The sequence below is a fragment of the Schistocerca gregaria genome, chromosome 1, assembly GCF_023897955.1.
Source record: "Schistocerca gregaria isolate iqSchGreg1 chromosome 1, iqSchGreg1.2, whole genome shotgun sequence".
In the NCBI taxonomy this organism is placed as follows: domain Eukaryota; kingdom Metazoa; phylum Arthropoda; class Insecta; order Orthoptera; family Acrididae; genus Schistocerca; species Schistocerca gregaria.
Window position 1 is genome coordinate 782,169,617 of NC_064920.1, and position 18,411 is coordinate 782,188,027.

The window sequence follows — 18,411 nt, forward strand, 5'->3', positions numbered from 1 at the left end:
GCTCTAAACACCTATTTCGAGATACGAACATAAAAATGAAGTAGAACTGCTGCAACTTCTGCTCATGGGATCTTATATTTCAATTGACATATGAAACAACCCAGCAGTCCTTCACCTTGTTTTTATTGGTTGTTGAGCTCAAGTTCGTGACACGCTGGAAAAATATTTAACATGTGTTTAAGAAACATGAGCTATTTAATACCAGAGTACTAAAGAATTTATGGGCGTATATAAATGTTATACCATCGATTTGAATTTATTTCTGTGTTATAATGAAAATTTCAGAATTGAAGGAGGAGTCTTTAGCGTAAAACTACACTCAGTGACCCTAGAGCAAGTTTTCAGATTCTTAGACTGGATATTAATAAAAAAAATAACTGAATTGGGTAGTTTTTGCTGCAATGAAGTAACAACAGCCTTTCTTTCAGTTCTGTTGATGAAGTGATTGTTTCTTTAGTTTATTAATATCTTTTTATGTTTATCTACTTTTGTTGTTTTCATGTTTGATGAATTAGCTGTTAATTTTTGTGCTGCTGTTAAGACACTTGGTAAGTGAGAGACTATAAAGATTTGGCGTTCAGTACTTGATCAGTCCTTTCTTTTTCTGTCATGTATCACGTCTTTCACCTCTGGCATTCATGCATGTGAAAAAAAGCAAAGTTGCTCCATGATCAGAGTCCATTTAAGCTTGGGTTGCCCTATAAGCGGCTGAGTAACCAAATACCCCATAAAGCGTGTGTTAAACCAGTCTTCAGTTGAGGTCAAAGGTCAAAGCCAGTGCCTAGAGCTGAATATTCCTCTTTATCTGGTCTCTGCATCTGCAATGGCGTGCTACATATTGACCACAATTAAGTTCTTACAGTTATTCAGTTTTAATTGCCGCGTATGCGAAGGAGTGGAGAAGATTTGTTGAGAAGGTATGATATTGACCAAAGTTCCTGCATCTCAGACCAGGAGCCAGTATATGCGGTGTTATTGGTGGGACAGTTTATGGCTAACCATCTGGACGGTTCTGTGACTTGAGGTTGGTAGGCTGGTCATTAGAGAAATTTTGTTAATGATACACTATTTTTGTTATTGCTAGATAGGTAATTTTATGTTCCTGTTGACTTTGGTTGGTATGTATGTTTTTATGGTTTTATTTTTAGTGTAGTTTGTACAGTGTACATGTTTGTCGAAATTGGTGTTAATGAATTTTTTTATGAATTTCTCAGTTGTATTAGTTGATGATGATTGTTACATTATGACTGGTAGGTATTATGGAGTTTTAACCTACATTGGTGAGGTTAGGTTTTTGATGTTAGTCTAATTATATAGGGGAGTTTTGGTTTTGTGTTACTTCAGAGTCGTTTTAGGTATGTATGTCAAGTGAAACCTCCAGTACCTGGTATTGGAACTATGTGCAGGTATTGTGGACTTTGTTTGAGTTGAATATAGCAAATGAAGTTCCTGGAGCCTATTTTTCCTTTTTGTCGCTTTGTGTGGATGTGTGTTATTATGGAGTATTCCCTGTTGTAAGTTCATGCATTGGGCATATGGTGATCCTTCCACTCTGGCATTGCTGAAGCTCTTCTTTGAACATCACCATATATTGACCCCCTTCTTCTCCCACTAACAACAATCCTTCCCTTTGACAAATTTCCCAACTGCTACTAACTTCACCAAGTAGGTACTCATCGTATAACATCTGAGTATCATGTGCTTCACTGCTACTGGTGTCCTTATTCCTGTGTACTGTTGTGCATTTTGTGACACATTTACTGCTAGGATAGTAAAATGGCAGTTTCTGTCTGTTCAGTTCCTCTACCAGTTGTAACTCCAGTGGCAATTCCCTCTGAATCTTCCTCAATCCTCCTAAATATTGTTTGTGTGTATGTGCAAGACCAGACTTTCTGTAAGCCCATCAGTTCTACCCTTACATCCCAAATGCTATCCCCCAGTGTTTGATCGAGCGAGGTGGCGCATTCGGGAGGACGATGGTTCAATCCCGCATCTGGCCATCCTGATTTAGGTTTTCCGTGATTTCCCTAAATCGCTCCAGGCAAATGCCGGGGTGGTTCCTTTGAAAGGGCACGGCTGACTTCCTTCCCTGTCCTTTCCTAATCCGATGAGACTGATGACCTCGCTGTTTGATCTCTTCCCCCAAACAATCCAATCCCAGTGTTTGTAAAAAGTGTGATAGCATTACTTTTATGCCTAGTACCTGCATCTGTGCTTGTACTGCTTCCAAATCCTGTTTCAGAGTCCTAGCTGAGTTTCTGGCATATTCCATAACTTCTGTAGTTAACTGCCTGAGCACGCATGTCTTATTCAGTACGACACATGCGATTCGTGGTCTGCATATAGTGCAGGTCTATTATTGCCTTATTCAACTCCACTAGATCCCTTGTGGCTTCTGCTGTCCTATTTAATTCTCTTGCATTGCTAGTGTCTGCTGTTCCAAATACAGTATTCAACATCCTACACTGGCATCAAACCATCCTATTCGAACCCTTCTCTGTCCTGTGTTAATGCTGTACTACTATGATTACTTCCCACATTTGTTCCCTTAACCATGCATTCCCAAAATACTGCTTTTTGACCTTCTAACTGATGCACATCCAAAAACACTTCATTGAGCCTCTTGACCTTATTGTGCATCTCCCATACATTAAATACTAGACTTCGAACCACTTCAGACTTGATAATACTATGTGCTGTTGTCCGGAAAATAGAACTCATCTCCCCATTCTCTAGTACCCCTGCCCCACAATTAATGTTGAAGAGGTACAGCATTGCCAACATAAGCATTATTCTTTTTCTTGCTTTCTCCACAGTGCAACCTGAGGACAGAGATTACCATTCCCTCCCTTCTCCTTGGAAGCCTGCTGTCTCTGAACAGCACAACTTACCACAATGCAACTAGATTCTACCTTACAGAGACACACGATCTTATTGGAAATAACATGACACAAAAAACTCAAGAAAGCCAAAATATCCTCAAAAATCTGAAAACACAACAGATAGCAGTTACTTTTTCGGTCTTAATGCCTATCGAGGATGAAATGTTCAAGGTTACTCTTCGCACTGCATATCCTTTTGTTTCCACTTCTTTGGTTATTTCTTTGACTTTATTCTAATTTCCCATGGCTTCACTTCTAGAACTCCTTTGAATAATCACCGGCGCCCAACGTGCACAATTGTTGACCTTGTTCGGAAACTAGTTTTACTTTAAATGGTGACATTTTCTTGATTGCTCAATATGGGCCCTGGTAAAGTGTCAAAAAACTTTATTTTTCCCTTTGGCATACAGGGACTAGATAGCATTATATTGAGGTAACATACCCACTCGCTTTACTGATTCTTTTTTTTCCCCAGCATTTTGGCATTTGTTCATTATACTTTGTTCCATACTTCCTTCACTTTTCTAGCAAATTCTCAGACTGACTCCCCACTTCAGCCCTTCTGCCAAATTGTGTTGAAAGGCGATGCATTTTCTTTCCATACACACTCCCAAATGGTGACAAATCCATGCTAGTGTGTACTTTGAAGTCGTACTCACTTACTACAATGGATAAATTCATCTCCCAGTCTTACTGGTGTGTATTCACATAATAACTAAGCATTTTTCCTGTTGTTTGATAAACTTGCTTTGTTCTCCCATTAATTTGAGAACAAAGTGGACTCACTCATAACCTTTTATGCTCAATAATTAACACAGCTTCTCCATCAGATCTGACATGAAGTTCGTCCCTTGGTCCGTGATTATTGTCTCTGTTACTCCAAACTTCAACATGCATCTATTAACTATCATTCGTGCGACTGTAATTGCTTGCTGGTCCTGCATCAGTACCATCTTGATGTAATGTGAAAAATAATCTCTTTTGGTTAGTGCATGAAGATTACCTGCCAGTGTTTGATTGAACAGTCCTCACATATATACCCCAATAAAACTAAATGGTTCTGTTGTGTCTGGTAGTCCTTGTAGCAACACCTGCTTTTGATTCAGATCCACATGTTGTGCACACTTAATACATTTCCTTGCATATTGATAGACACCTTTTTTTCTTCGTCTCTACCAATATTTTTCTGCCAAAGTCCGATTTGTCGCTCTGCAGCCTCCATGACCAGATAACACATGATCATGCAGTTCACATTGCACTGTGTCCTCTAACTTTGCTGGCAGTGCCACTTGTAGCCTCAATTATGTGTCTTTACACAACAAACCACCATGTATTCTAAAGTATTGCAGTTTGCCAAATTATTTATATTCTTCATTGGTGCCCTGTTTTTTCTGCCATTGCTCAAGATCTTGACCCAGTGTCTGTATTATTGCTACTTTTCTTCTCAATCCTTCTACATTTTCATGTCTCTTTCCCAGTGTGTGGATTACATGATAATCCTCTTCACTGAGTTTCAATGCCCATCTCATTAATCTACTGGATGGGTCATTTAACTCTAATAACCATTTCAAAGCTGCGTGGGCTGAGAAAAGATGTGCAACTCATTAGTTGTTTCAGATGCTGGAATGACATGACATAAATAATTCACCTCTTCCAATGCAAAATGATATATTTTTTGTACTAATTGTTAGTGGACTGCCTGTAACCTATTGACCACCTCCCTTAATCGCTGCCTGTGTTCCTGGAAATCCCTTGAAAAGTCAATTATGTTGTTGAGAGCTATCAAACTCTGACTTGCTTTTAATCCTTTAAATACCTTGCCCAATAACTGCTGGAATGTTGCCAGTGCATTTTCCACCCAGAAGGCATCCTTCTATATTGGTAGTGCCCCAATGGTGCTGAAAATGCAGTCTTTGATCTGTCCTCCAGAGTAACTTCTAACTGGTGGTAGCTACTTCACAGATCCATCATAGAGGTGTACTGGCATTGTCCAAGATTATCTATTGTTTCAGTTATATCTGGAATTCAGTAAGCTTGTGTTATGGTTTTGATATTTAAATGTCGAAAATTGTGACAGAAGTTATATAACTTCGAGCCATCCATCAGCTTCTTGGACATGATTACTGTTCCCACTCCCCTTCCCCTCCATGGGCTTCTACTTTGTTCTACTATTCCATCAGCCAATTGTAGATTTATAAATTCTTCCAAGATTGGTTACAGTGATCATGGTATTCTGTATACTTGTGCATCATTCCCTGTTGGTATCCTGTGCTGAGTTACTGGCATCACAGGCAGTGGCCCTTGTGGAAAAAACAGGTCTTTGAATTCTCATAATAACTCCTCTGTTTGTGCTCTAATGTGGCCAACAGTGTCTCGTTTTACTAAATTAACTTCTTCAGTGCTGAAATTATCTGTATTTACTGGTACTGCTTTACTTATGTCTCTTTCTTGCATGTGTGAAGTAATGACTTAACAACAATCAGTAATCTCCCAGTGCTTCCATACACATAATACATTAACTAGTAAGTCTTGCCCTTATTCATCCATAATGACTTGTCAGTTCCACTAAACATACAATTACGCGAATTAAACCATAATGTCATTGTTAAAAGTTAAGTTGGATTTGCTCTGTACAATAGATGCTCCTTGTGAGAGATCAGCATTGACAACAGTCTCTTGCAGACTCTGGGGTTCCCTCTTACATTTAATAGCTCACTTTTACACCCCCACCCTCCACCCCCCACCTCTCAGATAACATTTGGTATTTCCCCTATAACTTCATCCACAATCCATACCACTCGTACTACTACCACCACCGCCACTAATATTATTCCCATTATTTCTCCATGGCTGGTATCATTGCCTCATCACATGCCCCATTCAACCACAGTTAAAACACTTTGTTAGAAGTGAACACATACCTTCGATCCCTTAATCCTATACATATATCAATCTCTTCTTACTCCAGTGTTAGTCTCACTGCAGTGTGAAGATCTTTGCGTACCAATGCATGCCTTCCTTGACATCCTTAACTAAGTCATTACACCTCCTAGACACTGTATCTAGCTGTTCATGAAAAAAGTGTGCACTCTTTTGTTTCCTGTACCTCTGTTCTAGTTGTTGTCTGATTTATTCAGACATACTCGCATTGCGCAGTACTGCTGTATGACACACCAGACCCAATCCAGCAATCTACAATAATTGACTATCCGACCAAACCCCCATGTCATTTGATGACCTAAGATTTCCAAGACCACTAACACATCACCAGACACTCTGTCAGAAAAGGGAGATACCAGGTTAGCAATAGCTGGATCTAATCCTAAACTCTGTGATTTCTACTCTACTTCTTTACTTTCCTCTGCCAAACTGCTACATAAAGCTATCTTATCTGCCCTCAGTTAATTTGCTAATGATTGTATATCTCGATATTGGGTGATGCCCCGTGTCCCTGATTTTGTCTTTGCCTCCTTGCTATTCATTTTTAAATAATAATTCTCACAACAGAAATATAAAAGTTCAACACTAGCACTACTAGAATTCTACTTCTTTTCAGCCACCTGGACACTCTACAGCATTTTGCTGTATATCCAAAATGATGACATTGGAATGTATTACTTATTGCTGCCATTGATTCGGCTCAAAAGACAGAATGCTCAAGCGAATTACATTGTGCACAGTGAATGGGAACTAACCATTCATTCCTTGTATTCCCTTTAAATTGTGATAAATCTACCGTACCTATGATTTTAAAAAAGAGTAACTTTTGCGTAATCATGATCCATATACTTTGACACCTTTGTTGTCACCACACAAGGGAGGGGGGGATGGTCTCACTCACCCCAAATGATGATATGGGTTTGGCTCAGATTGTGCACTGTGAGGTGACACATGCTCTGCTGTAGGCTGTGGCGAAGTCGGCACCCCTGACACCTCTCTGAAGAGTGCTGGAGATGACGACCACTCTGACACCGCTTTGAAGGGCCAGTAGGTGAGTGGTGAGGTCAAAATGGCGCAGTATAAACACTGTGGAGAACAAACAGTGTCTTTATTAACTTCAGTTCATATTACTTTGTTGCTCAGTCAGGCAAACATACCTCTCCATGTACAGCCGGCAGCCTGCTAGGCCATGACTGTGACCTCAGCAGTGCACTGCTTCTCTTACGATGACAGTGATCCCTCTGGACGGTGACCTCTGGTCCACACGCAATCACTGTGGTGGGGCATGAAGACTGCTCTGCTCAGAATTCGACAAGCTGCTCCTGGGTGGAAATCAGACAGTGGCTGGTACTGTGGTGCCAACCCTTCTTGGAATACAGTACTGGTGGCGGCAGGCCGGTAATGCCCAGACGTTAAGCACCAGGAACTTAGCGCAAAGAGGGTGGATACAGCTTAGACTTTTGAACCCGTGGCTGTTGCTGGCGATGCTCCGTCATCCTGTGACTCGGCCCTGGCATCATGGTGGCACTGCAGATTACAATTGAAAGCAATAAGAGCCCCTTGCAGATTTCGGTTAGCGCATTCTGCAAAAGATCGTTGAGAATAATATGGGGTAGTTATGACGTGATGGATAGCCTGCTCAAAACAAAATCTCTTTAAGAACTTAGATTTAAAAGCTGATCAAATATCTTGGCAGGCCAAAGGTGGAATTTATCCCCGAAGGTGTTGAATCGTGCTAGGAGCTGTAACCTTATTTGAAGGTTTTTCATGAATAACTCAAAAAACGCAGCCTGTAGGAAAAACTTATACCAGTACAAAGCTAAACTACATTGAATTTCATGCAGAAAAGCGTTTATTCTTTTTTTATGTAGAACTAATAGTGTCAAAGGAGCAAGAGAATATTGAAAATTTCGTGTGACATGCATGTACTGTAGCTTAGGTAGTTATTGTCGGCCAACCTGAGGTAGTGTCCCGACTTTATAGACCACAAAATCCCTATCCTGTATCAAATTGTTCATTTAGACTTTCCATACACCAGTGTATCACACTGTAACAGTTATCATTTACGTCCTGTAATTCTGCTTTTGATTAGAAAAGAGAATCCCAAATTTCAGAAGCTCAATAAACATTTACATGCCTTTGAGTGAGTTTTTACATCTTATTGATGAAATTATCTCGAGTTGTTATCTGAGTTAAATCATCATACTAAAGCAGTGTTCCAACAACTTTCCTACTAGTCATCTTGAGGCAAAGTCGTCACCTGAAGATGACGAGTAGGAAACTTGTTGAAATTCTTCCACAGAATCACTCCTTGACTCAGCTGATAACCTGAGAAAACTTCATCATTGAGATTCGTGAAGAAAGCCTGCATTCCCATGTATTGTTACTCCTTGTTCTTCTTGGAATGTTTTGTCGGTGATTATGGTAGGCGTATGAGCTGCGGTCTTCAGCCATTGCCCAGACATAGCGGATCTCAGAGTGACTCAGGAGTATCTTCACTCTCTGCACTCTTGACTCAGTAACAGTCAACTTGCAGCTCATTTTCTTGACTCAGCATCTCTCCATCTAAGTTTGTCTTTACTGGATATTGTTCTTTATATTTACAACAGTATGTATATTACATTTAATTATTTTTACATCAATGAAAGTGTATGTTTATATTATTTGTTTTTAATTATTTATGCATTTATTTATTTATTTTATTTGATCAGACTAAAGCCTTCAGAACCCTTCTTACATCAGATGAGCATTTTATATCCAATTACAAAACTTATTAAATCATAATTACTTAAAAAATCGTAGTCTTTTTAACATGAGATGTCTTCTTCTTTCTGCATGTCCTAGGCATTTACCTGTTACATCATCTTGGCTGGAATTATTTGGCATTTTACTTCTTCCTTAGTTTTCCTAAGGATCTTCTGTCCACTGACTAATAATTCATCATTAATTTGGGTTTGCTGTTGTCTTCCGTTGTTGTGACATAGTCCTTCAGGTGTTACTGTAGTCCTTAATGTTCTCACTTAAGATTTTCACTCCCAGATCTTCTCTTATGTTAGCAATCATCATTGTCAGGTAGTTTGTACCCACTTTAATGTCCTTTCGTATGTCTTGACCACACTTTTATTATTTCCTAAAACATCTTACTTGTTTTGATATTTCTTCAATTTCAGAGGCTATAAAATACACTATACAAGACTGGTATCAAAAGATATGAAAATATATTACATTTCACCATTGATAAGAGACATAGTATAATGAGTAGAATGTGGCTTTCTCCTTAACGGTGTTATGTCAGTCACATAAAATTATTCATTAGATACATTGTATCTTGTTAAGACTCTGTCAAAAGACAAGTGCAAACTGTTACCAAGGGACAAATTGGAAGCCATGTGGATGAAATTGCTAAGTGGCACTGGATACAGTCATGTTATGTTGGTTTTTTTACATCTGTGTTTTCATTGTTACAGTGTATAATACAATTTCATCAGTAAGCAATTCAAGGAAATCACTTTGCAATATTTTTTAAAAAAGGTACTTCTTTATCAAATAGTGTGTCACAGATCTTTTGAGTGGCCGAAGATAATACATTGGAAGAACACACAGAATGGCGCTGAGGTACATGAGGGCAACTGTCAACAAACTTTTTTTTTCCTTTGCCTTACAACATATAAATTAGTAGCATCAGTAAAAGTTCATAAATATATTTTTGTAGAATTCACAAAGTCTAGAAATACCAACTGAGGCATGTAGCATTCACGTATGAGGAACAGGTGGTGCCCATGTATTGCTATTTCCGCCAATAGGAGCAAACGCATATAGCCTGTACCGAAATTCAAACAATTTGAGAAGGTGCAATCTTGGAACGCCATACATCAGTTCCATCAGTAGTGTATGGCAACCACCCCAGATGCCTTATGTAACTGAAACTCATTAACCCTCAAGCATCAGTTTAACTAAAGCTCCATCCAAAATATAATCATGTGAAAAGCAGTGCAGTATAGATGCTGATGGTATGCTGGCAGTTGTGCTACCTTATATAACTTGTTCCTTCTAACTTATGTTACGTGTCACAGTCTTTTTCTTTTTTCTCCAAGAATCAAAGAAAACTCCCACAGAAATTGGTATAACTATATAACAAACCATAAGCTTTAATTGTACGTATGCCAATTCAGAAAGTAATAAAATGTAAAAATTATAGAGATTAGTAGAGGGTGGGAAGTCTGTGGTTTTATGACCATAAAACTGTTTTCTGTGAATAACAAGCATTGTAAAATACCATGGGATTCCAAGATTGTGCCTTCTCAAATTGTTTGACCTTCCTGTATAGACAACATGCATCTGCTCCCATTGGCGGAAATAGTGATGTGTAAGCACCACCTGTTCCTCATAAGTGAATGCTACATGCCTCAGCTGGTGTTTCTAGACTTCGTGAATTCTTATAAAAGGATGTTAATGAACTTTTACTGATGCTAGTAATTTTGCTGTAAGTTATAAAAGAATGTTTGTTGACAAACAGTTGCCATCATGTATTAAGTGCAACTTAGTGTGTTCTTCCATTGTATCAAAAGATCTATTACACATTTCTTGTAAAAAAAAAAAAAATCTTTTTGTGAAACATTGCAAAGTGATTTCCACAAACTGTTTATCGATGAATTTGTTGTATGTGCTGTAACGATGAAAATGTTATTGTAAACAAACAAATGCAGCACTTACTAAGTATCCAGTGCCACCTAGTGGTTTAGTCCACTTATGTTATTGAGATACAATGTACCTAATGAACAAATTTATATGACTGACATAACATTGGTAAGCTAGAAAGCCATATTCTTCTCATTATATAGTTCTTCTGTTCTCAATGGTAAAATATAACATATCTTCATATCTTCTGACACCACTTTTGTATTTTATATTTTGTAGCCTTTAAAAATGACGGAATGTTGAGCTGCATGAGGTGTTTTTGGAAACAATAAAAGTGTGGTAAAGATATAAGGAAAGTTATTATAGTGCATCCAAATGGCTACTTTGTCTCAGCATTTTAGTGCAAATTGCAGTGAGTACTCAGCTATTCTTAGGAATTGCATCTCGAATGATTTTTGTTTGTATTCATTTATTTTTATGACAGTCCCCACCTCACTTCCACAAGTCATATTTGGTACTGACACCATTTTGTAGAATTTCTCCTCTTACTTTAGTTGTGAGGATTCCCTGGAGTGCTCCATTAATGTAATTAATCTTTCTACTTTCTTTTGGATGTCCATTTCTGTCATGAATGAGTTAGTATTTTGTAAGAATCTGAATGAATGAACTCTTTCTGCTTTCTGACAATAAATTATTACTTTTCTGAAAAATGGCACCTGGTGTCTGAAAGCCGTAACTTTGTTTCTTGTGAAGTCACAAACAGATAATATAATATAGCTGTTATGGAAAAAAATGAGCAGCACTTTGAAGTGTTTTTTCATCTCCTAACACGTCACGACTCGGGACAGATATTTGTCTGAGACATATTTGTCTAGAAACAACAGTCTGTTGAACTGGTTGGAAACCACAGAATTGCTGTGCCCAAGATTATACTAATTGGTTCTGAAATTATTATGTATCCCAGGTATGTTAGTGCCCTGTGAGCATATCTTTTCAAAAGCAGACCAAATATGCACCGAGAAAGGAAACCAACTCACTTTGAGTAAAATAGGTCACATTTTATTTATAAATGGTGTTATTGTTTAATTTTCCCTATTTATTATTGTCATGCTGATTGTAAGTGATGAATGTATCTTATAATTCACATATTATGTTTTGTTTCCCCAAAAAGCATGAAAATGTAACAAGAAACAGTCTGATTTTTAAAATTTTTCCACTCGATAAAAAAAAAATTAGGATTTTGTTGTGAAATTTTCAATTTTTACAGCAGATGAAATGAAGAACTTCAATCTCAGAACTAGGTAAACTTATTACTCCTCTTTCTGTGTTTTTTTTTTTTTCTTCAAAATAGAACCCAATCAGATATTATTTATTTTTATGAGTAAATGGTGCGTGTCAGGGAGTTAGTTCATTCCTGCACTTGAGCAGTTCTGATCCAATCTCTGAAAAGAACGGTTTTGCACATATCTAGTACAATCAACTCCTACATCAAGTATAATGCCCTGTAGAAAAACTGACATTTAGAGGACAGTGTGTTTCTGCTGTGGACAGCCTGGACACATTGTATGCTATTGCAGAGAAAGAATGCAAGTTTTTGATGACTTCTACACAGCTGTGTCAGTCTATAGTAACATCAAGCCAGTAACAAATCTAACCTCATACCACTTAACGACAGTTGGTTGAGTGATGACATATGATGCACAATAAGCTTTGTTCAGTTAAACTATCACTGTCAGAGTCGTCACCAGTAAAAATAACTTCGAAATGCCAGTTAAAGCCACTGTCTATGCAACTTTGTGTACTCAAGCATAACATGAAATGATGTCCTCCGTGTACAGTGGTTTGTCAGTCCTACTTATAACTGCTGTGATGTCAGAGAAGTCACTTTATCAATTATTTTTCTATCAAAACTGCTGCCGTACATCAGTTCCTTCAGTGGAAACTCTTTAGGAACATACTCTGAAATCTCACTTCATTCTTATTCTTATAAAAAGCGTTTTTCTGACGGTCTGTTTTTGTCTACTCATTCATCCATTCCATGGGCTTGTCCACCAGCTATTGCCAAGGGCTATCTGTCCTTGGAAACTGCATCTTACTTTTCATTTTTGCCTTTATGTATTCTCGTGCTGGCCTTCTGAAACTCCCGTAACCGTGCTCTGAAGCCCGTCATGATGCTGTGGCATTCTTGTGTGTGCTGCTGCCCCGCAAATGCAACAGTGGTAGCGTCCTGCCTTTGTGTGGTCTCAATGATTCTACTTTCAATAGTACATTGAAATTGAAACATCTCGTGATCTATAGCCTGTATCACAATGCTGTTTTCGTCAAACTTGCGTTAATAAAATTTTATTTGTATCTACATATGATTCTCTCCTTCATTATTGTAATTTATTTACTTACTAGCTAGTAGTGCAATGAGCATGCACTGCAGAATGAGCTACCACTGCCATGCTTCACCGGTAGTATACAAAAATCAGTGTTGATGAAATCACAGCCATTGCTGTATTGAATGACATTGCTGCTTAACAGAGGGAAGATCCAACACTACTGAAAGGCATAGAAGGCTTGAAGGACGAGGAACCGACTAAAGGAGAATTTCAGTTGATAAATGGGAATGGCTGCTCATTATCCCAGTTCATCTATGACGAGCTATCCAGAAGTATATCCTTGACACTCTAACATCTGGTCATCGTGGATTGGTAAAGACTCTAGGCAGAATCAGATGCCCGTATCACTGGCTGGATCTTCTAATCAAGCTGCGGAGCTATGGGGTATCGTCTCAGTTGTGCGGCTGGATTCATGATTTCCTGTCAGGAAGGTCGCAGTTCGTAGTAATAGACGGCAAATCATCGAGTAAAACTGAAGTGATATCAGGTGTTCCCCAGGGAAGCGTCCTGGGACCTCTACTGTTCTTGATCTATATAAATGACCTGGGTGACAGTCTGAGCAGTTCTCTTAGACTGTTCGCAGATGATGCTGTAATTTACCGACTAGTAAGGTCATCCGAAGACCAGTATCAGTTGCAAAGTGATTTAGAAAAGATTGCTGTATGGTGTGTCAGGTGGCAGTTGATGCTAAATAACGAAAAGTGTGAGATGATCCACATGAGTTCCAAAAGAAATCCGTTGGAATTCGATTACTCAATAAATAGTACAATTCTCAAGGCTGTCAATTCAACTAAGTACCTGGGTGTTAAAATTATGAACAACTTCAGTTGGAAGGACCACATAGATAATATTGTCAGGAAGGCGAGCCAAAGGTTGCGTTTCATTGGCAGGACACTTAGAAGTTGCAACAAGTCCACTAAAGAGACAGCTTACACTACACTCGTTCGTCCTCTGTTAGAATATTGCTGCGCAGTGTGGAATCCTTACCAGGTGGGATTGACGGAGGACATCGAAAGGGTGCAAAAAAGGGCAGCTCGTTTTGTATTATCGCGTTATAGGGGAGAGAGTGTGGCAGATATGATACACGAGTTGGGATGGAAGTCATTAAAGCATAGACGTTTTTCGTCGCGGCGAGACCTTTTTACGAAATTTCAGTCACCAACTTTCTCTTCCGAATGCAAAAATATTTTGTTGAGCCCAACCTACATAGGTAGGAATGATTATCAAAATAAAATAAGAGAAATCAGAGCTCGAACAGAAAGGTTTAGGTGTTCGTTTTTCCCGCTCGCTGTTCGGAATAGTAGAGAGATAGTATGATTGTGGTTCGATGAACCCTCTGCCAAGCACTTAAATGTGAATTGCAGAGTAGTCATGTAGATGTAGATGTATACTGATGTGTTGCACTGTTTGAGCAACTGCAAGGAATGCCGACTATAGAAGTCCATGGCACAGTAACTTACATTTCCACTGACTAACTCGCGTATTATGCTTCCACCAAAGCTGTGGCAATTGATGAAGCTCTGTAAATTGCAAAAGTTCCTTGTACAAGACATTGTTTTGAAGTACAGTGCATTCCATGTGATGGTCTCTACTGTTGCAAATGTTTTGCAGCAAAACTAATATCGGAGGTAATTTCACATCGCAACATCACCTACTGGATGACAACTGCGTACCATCACCAGAATGCTCCAATTAAGGTGGTGGCAGATGTGCTCTTGAAGTACATTGATATCGGACAGAGATTGGAATACAGTATTGCCCATCGTGACATTTGCACACAACACAGTAAAGGAAGACACCACATGCTTCACAATGTTTATTCTGCTCCACTGTTATGAGGTCAAAATGACAATAGAGACACTGTTCCCATTTTAGCTAGATGATCTCAGGATGGCTGTGTGAAACGACTCAACACTGGGACTGAAGAAGCAAAGCAGTTGGCTCACGTACAAACCCTGGACACCCAGGTGAAAGACCAAGAACACTAAAACACCAAGCACCAGCCACTAAACAGCAGCTTGAGAGACTTGACATGGAATTTTATGTCTGTACACCCATCCAGAAAGTGAGACTACTGGAAAAATTACTAAAGCATTACTTTAAGCCCATCAAATCCTTTGTCACTTGTTGTATATAACATTTGAAGTTGAGAGTTATGACCATTCATCTAGAAGAGCACAGAGATGTTGTCCGTGCTGTACGTATGAAGACCTATCAAGGGCCAGAGGCACAGAACAATGAAAGGGCTGCCTTTGGTGCTCATCATAGTGAAGAGAATGTAACATGACCAGAATGTGTGGATCAGCCGGTGCTACCATACAAAGGATAATTGGCAATATCTAGATCCAGAATGCCAGTGAAAGTTCTGAAACAGCGGACTGTATTTGTCCACGAGAGGGAGTGATGCAATGATTAATGTCATTTGCTGACATGCTGTGGGTTATCAGTTCGAAACTCACCACAAACAGTTGTTTGGTATTTGGTATTTGTCATTTTGGAAGGCTCTTGAAATATACTAAGTTTGTAATATTAGCATATTGTGGAATAGTTTGTATAAATAGTTTCATTCTCTGCACAGTGGTCAGTTCTGTTCGAATTGTATGTTGGTGTTTCTAATAAACATGCTTTCAGTGCGAAGTATTGCTTTTCACTGACAATCCTACATCCGGTTTTGGACTTCTGTGTGGTTACGACATGAGAATATCCTTTCTTCCTGTTGTTGTTTCCATTTTGGAAATGATGCCCCAGTCTGTCGCTAAGCCTTGTCTTCACCATATTGTTTTTTCCAGTAGTGTTAGTCCCACAAGATATGCAGGAGAACTTGCTCTGAAGTGTGGAAGGAAGGGTATGAGGTGCTGGTGGATGTGAGAACAGGTCTCAAGCCAAGGTTGGGCAGCTTAGCCAGTGCAGCAATTGCCTGTGAAAGGCAAAGGCCTGAGGTTTGAGTCCCAGTCCTGCACACAGTTGTAATCTGCCAGGAAGTTTCAAATTAGTGGGCTATTCAGTACAGAGTGAAAATTTGAGTTTTTAAAATTTGTTTTATTTTGATAATGTTTTCATGGTCTTGGTGACATCATCTATTGGTTGTTCCATGAGGCTTTTTTAATCATTTCGGTGATTACGTCCTCAGTCTGTCTGTGTGATATCACTTTGTTTGCTAATCGCATCTGTTGTGTCTAAGATAATATGCATCCTTGTCTGACATCTTTTAGTATTCTGATGTCATATGAATCGTGAGAGGTCAGTCAAGAAATTAATGACATTTCAGTGTAAGCACACATCTTATAATTTTACTTTTATGATATTTACTTTTGAATCTTTTTGCGCCAATAAGTGTTTAACTTTTTGTAACTGCACAGATCTTTGTGAAACTCCTGATACGGTTTATTGATAGTGTGCTTCAACTGTTATGCATGCTGGTCACATTAATTAATAAAAATATACTGTGAAGAAATAATGTGGTGACTGACCTGAAATCTTTTTGTACTTTTATAGATGCTAAAATTATCTTTTTTCTTTTGTGAGTCCATTGTGTATCTTACAAGGTAGTGGACATATTTGTAGGGTATCCCTTGAGTGCTTGACAAAAGTTACAATAATCAAAATCGGTTCATGGATGAGAATATTGATCTGAAGAACATATTGAAATATACCACCATAAAATAAAAATCCCATGTAATTTTATTTATGATATATTGATATCTCAGAGTACCTGCTGGCATGGAATCTGCACCTGAACTGGTCATATCGATTGGACTCGTAAAATTTAGAAGCAGTTAATCATGGGTGGAGCCTAATTTGAGAACAGCTTTGCTAAGTTATAGAACTGTTTATTTGACTTGCTAAGCTGTTCAGATTCTTGTAGGTTGTTGTCATTAGTAAAGTTGTCAGATGGTTTGCTGTTATATGCAGGTCCATGCAGCATCTGTATTTTGTCCTGGCTGAAAGAGAATTGTTAGCAGTGAATTGAGGAAGCTCGGACAGCGGCTTGAAGCCATGGGGAGAACCCAGCTACTCATGTGACCTGTTGATGCTACATAATGTTTCATTGTATATACAGTAAAGTGGATGTAAGAAATTCAAATATTTGTGCAATTTTTGTTTGAGCACATTGTACAGCAGAGCTTTAGATTCTGAAGATAGGTTAGTGAGCTTGTGAAAGACTGTAACAGCATCAGACAGAATGTAGTAGAGCTGTTGGGCATGTGCCATAAAAATGAAGACCAAGCAGAGTAGCAAGACTTGAATTAAAAAAAAAAAAGTAGTCATGGAAATAATGAAAATCTGCACACAAACTTGCTCGCATCCTTGTGAGCACACAGAAGGTATCCATGGAGGGATGCATGAATAGATGATGGCAAATTTTAGTGTAAAAGTAGGGAACAAACTAAAGAGCAATTCTTCCATCAGAACCTTGTTGCGTGATAACAGAAATGACTGAAGTTATATATTAGTAGAATTTGATAAAGGCAACACATTGTTTCTTCTAAAAACAACATAAATTAAGACATCCCATTTGTGAGGACCAAATGAAACTGACTATTTTATCGAACAATGTATAAATTGTGCTGGATGAGAATAAAGTTAACAAGGGAGCTCTTAAAGAGGAGGCAAACACTTTTAAACAGGCTGTGATAGAATATTGTTGGATATGCTGAGTTTAACAATACTGTGTGGAATTGCCTTAAGAAGATGTGAAACTTTTTGGGTGGGTGGGAGCAGGGGGCATAAGTTAATGTTGGATCTCTACATTTGACCAATTAAGATGGCACAGTGACTGAAATGTTGACAAAAATTTTTAAAGTAATAATTTTTTTAAATGTTTGTGTAGTTAGAGAGATGAGTCAGTAACAGTGACAATGAGGTAATGCCAAATAAAGTGTACGAAGTCAATTCAAGGTATGAAGAAAGTTGATGTATGTGTTTAAGTAAAAAATAATTATAGCTGGCAAGTAAGTAACTCAAAAGTAGTAAAACAGTTACCCAAAACTGGAAAAGTGTTGTAATTGGAAATCCAAATCAGTCATTAATTTTTACATATTGCACTCTCATGTCATATATTCTGAAACAGTATTCATTTATATGTGACCAACATTTAGTCCATGTGCAAGAGTTTGAAATGAATGAAAAAACTATTTGAAATGTTTGATGCTCTCTATCTCGATCTCAATATATTTCAGTTAAGCCGTTGTTCCAGAGAACACTTCATTGATAGTAAAGGAGACATACAAATTACGGATGTACAGTATTGCCCTTCCATCCATAATATTCAACATATTCACTAACATTTTCACCAACCACATAGGAGGGGAGGGGGGGAACCCTAGGTTTCAGTCAGCACCAGGTGGCTCTATTTAGAAGCAGTTATAGAGTAAGAGACTATTTGAAAACTGCAAACAAAATTATAGAATATAGCAAAGTGTATATATTATTTCTTTTCCTGGATATTGAGCAACTCATATCTGTATGTTGAAGATATGGGCTCTACTGAAAACCCATAGTTACAGTTACACTTCATCAGGATAGTTGGATATTCAGAATTGAAAGAGATGTTCAGAACTAGTGTT

General features: G+C 38.3%; 1 protein-coding gene across 1 annotated transcript in view; it reads left to right on the plus strand.

Annotated features, from left to right (window-relative positions):
* The window catches only part of LOC126269012 (receptor-binding cancer antigen expressed on SiSo cells), a 36,634-nt gene that overhangs the window by 712 nt on the left and 17,511 nt on the right, over nucleotides 1–18,411 (plus strand). The gene's annotated exons all lie outside the window — the stretch shown is intronic.